Below are 12,315 nucleotides of genomic sequence, written 5' to 3'. Positions count from 1 at the left end.
ACTATTGGAAGTCAAATAGTCCTCCAATAGGTCCTTCCCTAAGGGGCAGTGTATAGGACAAGATGAGCTGGTTACAGACTGAGATGCTCAATAGCCCCTCGCTTTAGTAAGTGGAGGCAGATGCCTCCAGGGAATACTTCTGCCACCAGGAACAGACATAAAGTTGTTGGGCCACGGTGTTTTCTCCCCTGGGCAGCTTGTTTGAGCACCAATGATTGCTTTGATACTCTTACTTCCTCATCTTTCATATTGATTTTTCCAATTGCTACATTTAATTACATGTAGTTTGTAGAGGTAGGAGCCATTTTTTGTCCTGTAGAAGCTTTTTTGTTTTGTTTTTATGCCCTGGACATTATTTGTTCATTTTAGTTATTTATTTTTTAGTAGTTTTATTTATTTCTTGGTTGTGCTGGGTCTTCCCAGCCAGTCCCAGGTTGCTGATTTCTGCTGCACGGGCTTTTCTCTAGTTGCAGTGATCAGGAGCGACTCTCTAGTTGCAGTGCATGGCCTTCTCACTGTGGTGGCTTCGCTTGTTGTTGAGCACAGGCTCTAGGGCTGGGGCTCCAGCAGTTGTGGTTCCTGCGCTCTAGAGCACAGGCTCAGTAGTTGTTGCACACGGGCTTTGTTGCTTCACGGTGTGTGACATCTTCCCAGACTAGGGATTGAACCTGTGTCTCCTGCATTGGCAGGCAGATTCTTTACCTTTGAGCCACCAGGGAAGCCCTGTTTGTTTTAATATTTAAAAGGTCTCTTTTATATAGAAGGACTCTTAGAAGGTCACCAATTTTCTCTCAATACAAATTTTTTTTTTTTTAAGGAAAACTCATTGTTGTTCCCAAAGACCAACAACACTTTCTGAAGCAAAGAACTCTAAGCTGAATACTTTTCAGCTTCCCTTATGAGAATCATGACCTTGTAAGATGCTAATTGGTCCTTGCAGCTTCAGTCCAGTGTCCTCTGTCTCATAGGAAATGTATAAGGCTTTTGAGCATGAAGTCACCCAGAGCAACAAGCCAAGGTTGCTGATTTCTGCTGCTGTGTCACCTGGCAAAGGTACCCTTGAGACTGCCTACCAGATCCCTGAAATGTCAAAGTAATTAACCCCGAGGCCTGTGGGCCCAAGTTCAGAGCTAATTAATCCTGAGACCTCCCCCATAGATTGGCTAATGCTCAGATACCCTGGAGAGAGAGGGCTCTGCCCTAAAAGAATAAGATGATCTCAAAGCCTGAGAGAGACATGGGAAGCCTGTCAAAATTCTTAATGACAAAAGGCTACTTGGAAAAGTTAGTTGAATTTCAAACTTCTATAAGACCTGAAGGTCTGAGTGCAATGAGTTATTGGTTATAGATTGTGTGCCTTCTATATATCAACTTTTCAAATAAAGGTGAGACAGAATGGAGTAAAGAATGCTAAAGCACAATCCTTCATGACATGATTACAAACCGTATTCAGCTGGGACTAGGACCTTTCAGCGGAGAAGGCAATGGCACCCCACTCCAGTACTCTTGCCTGGAAAATCCCATGGATGGAGGAGCCTGGAAGGCTGCAGTCCATGCGGTTGCTGAGGGTCAGACAAGACTGAGCGACTTCAGTTTCACTTTTCCTTTTCATGCATTGGAGAAGGAAATGGCAACCAGTTTTCTTGCCTGGAGAATCCCAGGGACGGGGGAGCCTGGTGAGCTGCCATCTATGGGGTCACACAGAGTCAGACACGACTGAAGTGACTTAGCAGCAGCAGCAGGACCTTTAGGGGAAGTGGGATGGAGAGTATTATTTTCCTTGGGTCATTTTACTTCTCTTGTATCCTACCCCCCACTACCCAGTGTACATGGACCTCATCAGTGTAATGCCCTATGACTTTAGGGGCTCCTGGGATGGTTTCACAGGAGAGGACAGCCCCTTGTTTTCAGGACCCAACAACAAGGGAGACAACAAATACTTTAGTGTGGTAAGTGAGGATTTGGGCCAGCCAGCTCTGATAGATATTTTCAACCAAGTCTTGAGATCTCTGGACAAAGAGTAAAAGGAAGGCTGAGGAAGTTTGATGGACAAGATGAAGATGATGAGCTTTCTTAACTCAGTTCATGTTGCCTACTTCCTTGTGCCTATGATTATCTTTTACACCAAAGGAAGCAGAATTGTGGTTTGGGATAATCCTAAACATTGGGGGGAAAAAAAAAAACTATCATTTTCATTGATGTTAGGAACACATTTAATGATCTATCTTGCCCTTAATCTTCCTCACTTTTCATCCACTTTCTCCCTATTCTATAAGATGATCTTCCTAACTTGTATGGCATAGGCAGCTATATAATAAACCTTCTTAATGATTAGTAGATGCATAAATTGATTAGATGTGATTTCAGTGCAGAATTCAACCAGAGACTTTAAAATTGGCTTGGGAAAGTCTCCCAGGAGAAAACCCTATGCTTAAACAATTCTGAGATGCCATATATTGCCAGTTGGGGAAATGAGAGGATGCATGACTGAACTCCAGTTACATCCCAAATGCCAAGTCTAGTATGAGGAGAAGAAGGATAATGGAACATTTCATTCCTAATTGACACTGAGCCCTGATACCTACATAATGAGGGTGCCTATAACACCCAGTTCCAGAAGGGAGGGTACGACTTTCCTTTCTATGAGTCTAGGTTATGGAAGTCTTGACTGCAGGCTCTGTCTAAAGTGGCTGGGAAACTAGGTAGAAAATGTTGACTATTTCACAGGCCTATGGGCACAAGCTCAGCTGCTTCTTAGTAAACATCTTCCTTACCTTTCTTCTAGGATTATGCAGTGAACTACTGGAAAAACCAAGATGCCCTGCTGAGAAACTGATGGTGGGCTTTGGGGCTTATGCCAGTACCTTCCCTCTCACCAACCCTGCCAACTGTGGCCTGGATGCTCCCACCTCTGGCCTGGGGGCTGCCAGAGCCTACACTCAGGAGGCAGGGAGTCTTGGCTACTTAGAGGTAATGTCCCAGAGGGCTGGGAGGACCAAGGAGATTGACTCTCTGTCCTAAAGGGTCAAAAATACTTCCAAAAAAAAGAGAGAATTTATTCTTTGACTTCTAATCAGCGTACCCCATGTTGCCTGCTCTGAGTGTATGTGGTGGGGAGGGAAGGGTAAACTATTAATAAAATATCTTAAATTTTAATCTTTTAGAGTAAATATGCATGATTAATATTAGTAAAATGGGGAAACAGTGTCAGACTTTATTTTTCTGGACTCCAAAATCACTCCAGATAGTGACTGCAGCCATGAAATTAAAAGACGCTTACTCCTTGGAAGAAAAGTTATGACCAACCTAGATAGCATATTGAAAAGCAGAGACTTTACTTTGCCGACTAAGGTCCATCTAGTCAAGGCTATGGTTTTTCCTGCGGTCATGCATGGATGTTAGAGTTGGACTGTGAAGAAGGCTGAGCGCCGAAGAATTGATGCTTTTGAACTGTGGTGTTGGAGAAGACTCTTGAGAGTCCCTTGGACTGCAAGGAGATCCAACCAGTCCATTCTGAAGGAGATCAGCCCTGGGATTTCTTTGGAGGGAATGATGCTGAAGCTGAAACTCCAGTACTTTGGCCACCTCATGCGAAGAGCTGACCCAGTGGAAAAGACTCTTATGCTGGGAGGGATTGGGGGCAGGAGGAGAAGGGGATGACAGAGGATGAGATGGCTGGATGGCGTCACTGACTCGATGGACGTGAGTCTAAGTGAACTCCAGAAGTTGGTGATGGACAGGGAGGCTTGGCGTGCTGTGATTCATGGGGTCGCAAAGAGTTGGATACGACTGAGTGACTGAACTGAACTGAACTGAATACTAGTAATGGTTAACATTTACCAAGTCCAAATGGATAGCCAGCTCTGTTGTCAGTGATTTTTATATATTATCCTATTTAACACTCGCAATGGTGAGATGATTAAAATTTAATCATCTTACACAGTAGACAGGGAGGCACAGAGGGCTTAAGAAACCTGCTCAAGGTCACAGAACTACTAAGTGGCCAGGATAAGATTCAAACTAAGGTTGTCCAGCTCCAGCATCTCAGACCCTAACCATTATGCATTAGCACCCCTTTGTTGGCTTTTTTGTGACAAACATTATTTCAAATAAAGGAATAAACAAGCTAGTTCCAAAGGGAAACTGGGGCACAAGGCACAAATAATCTGCCTTGTTCTTTATGCACAGATGGGTATTGGCACACCCAGGAATGGCAGGAATTCAGGTGTTATCTTCCCAGCCAGTGCCCTTTCCACTGTGCCACCCACAGGAGGAAGAGCAAGGAGCCTGGGTGAAATGGGAGTCATGCGCTCTTATTTCCAGTAAAGAGGGGTGGGGTGGGAGTGTATTCCAGAAAAGAAAGAGAGGGAGGGGGAGGCATGAGCCAGGCAGAGCCAGGTCCATCTGAGCCGTGATTGCTCCTCTTGCCCCAGGTTTGCTCCCTCCTTCAGGAGCCACTGAAGTGTGGAATGCCCCTCAGGAGGTGCCCTATGCCTACAAGGGAATCAGTAGATTGGATATGCCAGCCCCAAGAGCTTCATGATCAAGGTAAGTCCCTCCAAACCCTACCTTCTGTACACCTGAGAGAGACAGGGAACCTCCCCTCCAAGAACATTGGAATTAGTACAAGAAAATACTGAAGAGAGGAAAAGCAAAACCCAAGGTGGCCCCAAGGTCTCAAGGGAGCCAGTAACCCAGCTGCAGAGCCTGGCAGTTGGAACAGCCCCTCTGCCCCTCAGCAGTTGCAGCAGGTTCCTCCCTTCCCTCAGCCCTTCCCGCTTCCCATGCCTGGCCCCCCTGCCCCTTCCTGGACTCTCCCCTTTGACCCCCTGGCCTCCTCAACTCTACGGCTCTGCTCCTGATCCAGCTCTCTGACACTTCCTGCCCCAGGACCACGGTGTAGATCTGAGTTCCTCCCTCTCCTCTGTTCCTGCTTACAGTAACTTCATGCAGGCAGAACCCCAAAACTGGAGAGGAGAGATCCATGGGGCTATTAGGCATCTGCCCACTGGCCTTTACATACTCACATCTAGCTGGCTACTGTTTATCAGCTCCAAAGCCCTTCACTCTATACCTCATAATCACCAGCTCTGTCTCTCTGCCTAGACACTTGCCACGTGAAGGGTCCTGTGTATCTTTTGCCACTGCAACCCACTCAAGCTCCAGCTCAGACAGGCCTTCTCAGAAGGTGGCTGGTGACACAGAGAGCAGGGGTGAGACTCATTCTCCCTGACTTGGTAGTCCTAAAATCCCTCCCTGTCCACAGCTATGTCCACGAGTCCTTCAACGTGCCTGTGGAAAGCCATTTTCCATTCCCTCCTCTCCATGGCTGGATCACGGCCTTCCCCGTCATTCTGCTGGAGTCACTCCCTGCGCTTGTGCAAAGGCCACCCTACAGACCCCCTTATTCTCTCCCACAGGCCAAGTGGCTGCTGAAGAACAGGTTGGGGTGGGGGGGGGCATGGTCTGGAACATTGGCTTGGATAACTTACAAGCACTTTCTGTGGACAAGATAAATACCGTCTCATGCACGCCCTCAAGTCTGCACTTGGTGTCTCCACTCCTGGTGAGTAGTGATGCACCTCTCACCGTCCACAAGATGACAAACCGGACATGGTTAAGGAGGAACAAAAGACTATCCAGTGCTCCCTCAGCCTGGCCTCAAAGGAAGCCTCCTTCAGATCTTCCACCTGTCCTAGCATGTTCATGGGCACTGGGATTTGTGACTCAGAAAGAAAGACTCAGATGGCTGCTATGCAGCAGCCCTTGGGTGGCTGCCTTCATGAAAAGTCCATCACTGTTCCCAAGAGTTCTTCTCGTAGAGCTGTTCTGGGAGCCCCTGGAGAACATCGGGAGCCTGGGTAAGGAGGGGACCACAAACACCTTGTTTCTGTTCTCATCTGTCCAGCTCCAGCCCTAGGAACTATGTGGAGTAAAGAAGACAAACCAAGGAAGGGATGCCAAAGTTAGATGATGAGGAAAGGGATGGAAAAAAGACAACTCTGAAGGGGTCCAACTGGCCCTTTTTCTGAAGTGAGGAGCAGAGTTACGATTGGTCTCAGGATACAATTTTGCCCCTAACATAAGGTCCAGGGCACATGCAGAAAACAGAAGGGAGGGGCCAGGAAACCATGGGGACAGCCAGTGCTGACTGATGGACCATGTCACGTTTGCTGGTTCTTTCAAATTTCAAGTTATCCTCATACGTGCTCTTGGAGACCAGGCGTAATTAATCTACTTAAAAACTAGGGAGGTACTAGTCAAAGCGTTCATGTTTTAGTTATACAATATGGATAAATCCTGGAGATCAATTGTAGAACACAGCAACTATAGTTAACAAAGCTTTATTGTATACTTTACAATTTGCTAAAAGGGAAGATCCTATGGTACGTGCTCTTATTGCAAAAGTTAATAATAAAGAGGGCGAGAGGAGACTTCTGGAGAGGATGAACATGCTTATGGCATTGATTGTGGTAACCATGATGTGTACTTATCTCCATCTCATCAAGTTGTATGCATTAGCAGTTTTTTATATGTCAGTCATTCCTAATAAAGTAGTTTAAAAAGAAAGATATTAATGTAGGTAGCATTGCACAGGCTCTGTACTCAAGACAGAACCGGTTTGGAATCTCAGTTCTCATCTTAGCTGACATGAATAAAATGATTTTTAAAATTCCTCTACTCTGTAGGATTTTGGTGAGGAGGTATGGACTTCCCAGGTGGCGCTAGTGGTAAAGAACCTATCTGCCAATGTAGGAGATATAAGAGACTCACGTTAGATCCTTGAGTCAGGAAGATCTCCTGCAGGAGATCATGGCAAGCCACTCCAGTATTCTTGCCTGGAGAATCTCCATGAACAGAGGAACCAGGCAGACTACAGTCTAAAGGGTCGCAAAAGAGTCAGATATGACTGAAGCAACTTAGCACACATGGAACATAGTATTTGGGTAAGCATTTAAGTGATGGAGGTGACAAATAAGCATTATTTTCTCCTTAAACATAAACTAAAAACAAAACTAATAATTGTGCAGCACTTACTATTTTATATACCATACACACTGGAAAGTGCTTCACAGAGTAATTCTAAGATCAGTATCTCTAATACAAGTAAAGGGAGGAAATGGAGGCTCAGAGAAGCTAATGACTTGTTTGTGGTCACCGAGCTCATGGCAGAGCTGGGCTATGAACTTGGGTATCACTGATTCAGGCCCGGAGCATGTAACCGCTGGTTCAGATAACATGAGGAACCCCCAGTGACACTACAGACACGACACTTGTGCTGGGAAAGGAGACCACTCTAGAGCCTATGGGTTCCTTTACTAACTCTCTCAGGTTGCAGAGTGCCCACCTCTACTGTGGGCTCCTCCACAAACACTGAAGCTCCCAAGACTGGCAGCGCTGATGACAGTGGATTCTGTGCCAAAAAGTCTGACAGTGTATCCCAGCCCCACCAGCAAGCATGCCTTCTACAACTGTGTGGATAGACATACCTATGAGGAAGCTTGTCAGACAGGCCTGGTCTTTGACACAAGCTGCTCTTGCTGTAACTGGGCTTAAGCTATCCCCTTGTGGGGTCTACTGGGGACTCTAGGAACAGAATGATGATTAAATGGAAGTTTTGCCTCAGAATGCCAACAGTCTACTTTGATTTATAAGTCTGTGTGATACTCTCCTGCTTGTAAAAGAGAAGTCCCGCCTTCCTGCTCCCTAGACGGCTGAAGAGGTTGGGGCTGGGAGAGGAGGGGTAGTGACTGGGACCTCTCTGAGCACCTCTGTGGGAAGTTCTGGAGCTCTGGGCTCCTCCTGAGGCAGAAGAGGTGTGGAAATGGGAAGGTCTCAGAGGAAAGAGAGATCAGATCCATATTCTTTCTCATACGTATGTTCCAAATGGACCTCCAAATGGCTGAACTCAGAACACTTAATTTTCTATATCTCCTCCTTCAGGAAGCTCTTCTTTCACCAGGGTTACTCATCTCCAGACTCCAGGGCTATACAACCCAACCAAACCATACTTGTTTGAGGACAGAGCATGACAGCCAACTGCAGGACAGACCACACACTCCACTTCCACACCTGTGAGCCTAGGAATAAAGTTCATCAGCATGATTTCAAAATTAGCTCACTTAAACAAAATTAGTTCATCATTTTCATTGCCACAACACACCTGAATGTACCTTCAATTCCCTAAGGGAAAGCACAAAGAAAATGAAAATGCACATTACAGCAGGGGTGGGAGATCTCGCTCCTGATATCTCCAGGGTGGCATGGCCCCTGCTCCAAGGAGCTGAGGAAGAGAGCAGCTCACCAAGCCAGGAAGAGCTTCCACACTAACCAGCTCATTTTTTGGGTCAGGGAAGGGTGGTTCTGGGCATCGTGCTCTTTGGACAAAACCAGTGTAAACAACAAGCAGAACCCCTGGAAGTTAATTTCTTTCCTTCCCATCTCATCAGCTGATTATGAGCAGGGTTTCTATCCATCTCTGTTTGTCTGGGATAGTCCTGGTTGTTAACTATTGTCCTTGCCTCCTGTTGATTTAATAAGTTTTACTGGTTTTAAAATTTTACTTAATTTTTTTTTTTTTTTACTAGCCATAGCAAAGTTATCTGGAATGGATTTGACACACCTCCACTTTATACTACTTCCAATTTCTGCCATGGTCTGTACACATGGTTAAATCTAAATGTTCATTGGTGATAACCCATCTCTCTTTTCCTGGTTCTTTTCTGGGTGGTTCTGTGGAGCAACTAAGCTCCATTGTGTCCAGCTCTTTGCGAGCCTATGGACGATAGCCTCTCAGGCTCCTCTGTCCATGGGGATTCTCCAGGCAAAAATACTAGAGTGTGTTGCCATGCCCTCTTCCAGGGGATCTTCCAAATCCAGGGATTAAACCCAGGTCTCCCACATTGCAGGCAGATTCTTTACCATCTGAGCCACCAGGGAAGCCCTGTTCTTCTCTGACAAAGCTTAAATTATTGCCTCTTACAATGACCACTTGCAGATGCTCACTGACCAATGAGTGTGTGCTTGGATGGAAGTGGCTAAGGACAGCTATTTCCTCTGGTTTGCCCAGCTAGAGTGGAGAAGGCAATGGCAACCCACTCCAGTAACTCTTGCCTGGAAAATCCCATGGACAGAGGAGCCTGGTAGGCTGCAGTCCATGAGGACATGAAGAGTCAGACACGACTGAGCAACTTCACTTTCACTTTTTACTCTCATGCATTGAAGAAGAAAATGGCAACCCACTCCAGTTTTCTTGCCTGGAGAATCCCAGGGATGGTGGAGCCTGGTGGGCTGCTGTCTATGAGATCGCACAGAGTCAGACACGACTGAAGCAACTTAGCAGCAGCAGCAGCAGCCCAGCTAGAGGGGGAGGTCTTGATACTGCTGCTCTTTGGTGGGCCACCTACTGTGCTATGCCCTGTGCCATGGCCTGCAAAGTGCATAAAATCATCAGGTCGCCAACATGGGATCAGTGGGAAGTTTGGGAAAATACAGGTTAGAATTATGTGAACTATGAACAGGAGAAATCAAGCAGTCACACCACTGAACTTGTAGAGAGTAATCCGAATGCTCTTGCTACAGGGTTTGTCATTTGTTGTGTGGCATAAATCTACAACCACTTATTTTATTCTCTGACAACACTTTCTATTTTTCAAGCAACTGCTTTCATTAGCCATAAGCTATATACAATTAAAGTGACTATATAATGAAAAATTAAGTACTGAATTTTCATACTCCAAGAAAGTTGAGATGAATGTATAACTTGTGTAAGATGTTAGTTGACATTAACTGTCTACCATAGGGTTGTTGAGTATTGCATGAAAACCAGAGGACACAAATCTGCTGAATAAGCATCACCATCTATTTCTAAATTACTAATTAGTTTAAGAGGATTTTACTTAAATTTGATTACTTAACAGAGGTAGTTACTAAAGGTATTTTATATCACTTGGTGAAGCATAATATGTCAATTTAGGTAAATATAAGAACACTTTTCCTATAAGAACAGAAGTACCAAATTCATTTCTTTTTCTATCATGTATGTGTGCACACAATTATTAAAGTCAAACTCTGTTTGCAGAATAAGTTCACAAGCTTTTACACAATACCAAATTTATATTGATGTAATCTGATGCATTATATAGAAAATCAGATAAGTTAATTCTAATAATAGTTGAATTTTTTCACCTAGTTCATGAAATCAAAGTAAAGCTTTTTGTGGTTCATTTTGTCAAAGGTGAAACATCTGACATTATTGTAAATGCTACTGTAAATTCAGTTTAAAAGTTAAACATTAAAAATTATTTTTGTGGTGATGAATTTAAATATCAGTGGAAAACAACATTATGTAAAAAAAGAATATTCTTTCTAAATTTAAAAAACCCTACAGAGCAGAAATGTCCTGGGAGTTAGCTGAAGTCACAAATCACTCACTAATGTGTTTTAAAATGTGACATTCTATCATTCAAGATAAAAGTTATAAAATTTTCAAATATTTTTAAATGTAAAGAGCAACTGATCTATAACTTTTTAGACAATGCTGGTGTTGAATCAAGAAAATATACATCAATGTGACAGTACAAGCTTCTTCTCTTTGCTGCCTATATTCTGTTTGATTTTAGAAATGTTTGGACCATTAAAGAATTATTTCTTAATTAATTCAAAGTGTTCCACAGTGGAACTGAACTTAAAAAAAATTTGTATGTCTTCTGCATTTTGGTTGCATTTTATTCCCAACTGGTTATAAATGTTTTATTAAAATATTTAATGGAGAAGCTCTAAAACATCTTAATGTTTGAAGTTTTCATAAGCTAATATTATCAAAAAATAATTTTGCAAATAAGAAGACTCTGAAAGAGGCACTGAACAAATTAAACAGGAAGTGCTCAAATGTATATAACATACAAATTTGAAATTTTAAAATTTTGAAACATTTCAATTTGTAAAGAAGACCGTTTTGATAGAGCTACTATTTTTAGTATGATTTTTAATTGGATATATTTATTGCTAATTAGATTAGAGGTGTACTGAAGGGGTGTACAATCTTGCATCTAAGTTTGGGGAAACATTCGAAAGAGTATGAAGATAGTTGTTGAAGAAATCTTCTATGGATGGAAGCAAAAAGATAGCATCTGTGAAAATATTAGCGTTATAATATTAAAACATTTTAATAGAAAAAAACAGAATTGAGAATCTCCCCCACTTAGAATATCCCCCATTTAGCAGGCTTCCGAGGTGGCTCAGTGGTAAAGAATACACTGCCAAAGCAGGAGGTGCAAGAGACACAGGTTTAATCCCTGGGTAGGGAGGATCCCTGGAAATGGAAACCCGCTCCAATATTTTTGACTGGAAAATTCCATGGACAGAGGCACCTGGTGGGCTATAGTCCATGGGATCACAGAATTGGACACAACTGACTGACTGAGTACCAACATACCCATTTAGCAGAATTTCCTCTGAGCATCTGTAAGGAGAGTTTTCCTCAATTAAAAATTTTCTGGCCTAGAAAGAAAAACCAGGAGTTATTATGGACTGAATTCTATCACTCCAAAATGCATATGTTGAAGTGCTAACCCTAAGTACCTCAGACTGTGACTGTACTTGGAGATAAGGCCCTTAAAGAGGTAACTGAGGTAAAACAAGGTCATTAGGGTGACCCCTAATCCAACATGACTGGTTTCCTTATGAAAGATTGGGACACACACACAGACAAAGAGGGAGGACCACGTGAAGACGTGGAGAAGACGGGCATCTATCAACCAAAGAGAGAGGCCGCAGAAGAAGCCAACCCGGCAGATACCTTGAGCTCGGACTTCTAGCCTCTAGAACTATGAGGAAATAAATTTCCATTGGATAAGCCATCTAGAGTGGCATTTTGTTGTGGCAGCCCTGGCAATCTAACATCAAAGGTATCAACATCTTTGAAATGATTAACCATGAAAAGCAATTTTAAAGATTTCAAGCAACATTATGAAAAATAATAAAACCATACTGAAAAATCTTTATTCTTCAGAAAAATGCCAGTAACACCTTACTTAGAAATATGGCTAAGAAATTGATTGATGTTTGTGAATATATAGCAAGAATAATTATTTGAAACTTTAAATATTTATTTACTGTGCATATATATTCACTTTTTAGAAAAAAAATCTTTGCAAATAGTTTTAACAGAACTATTTAAGTTCATTGGTATAGCAAAACACTAAGCAAAAGTAAACGTTTCAAAAATTACATATTTCTTTTTAAAATAGGCATTAGAATTTTATTAATTTTTACTGGAGTATAGTTGCTTTTAAAAATTTTGTATTTCTAATG

Source organism: Capricornis sumatraensis, chromosome 2, assembly GCF_032405125.1.
Source record: "Capricornis sumatraensis isolate serow.1 chromosome 2, serow.2, whole genome shotgun sequence".
In the NCBI taxonomy this organism is placed as follows: domain Eukaryota; kingdom Metazoa; phylum Chordata; class Mammalia; order Artiodactyla; family Bovidae; genus Capricornis; species Capricornis sumatraensis.
This window is presented reverse-complemented; position numbering follows the sequence as displayed.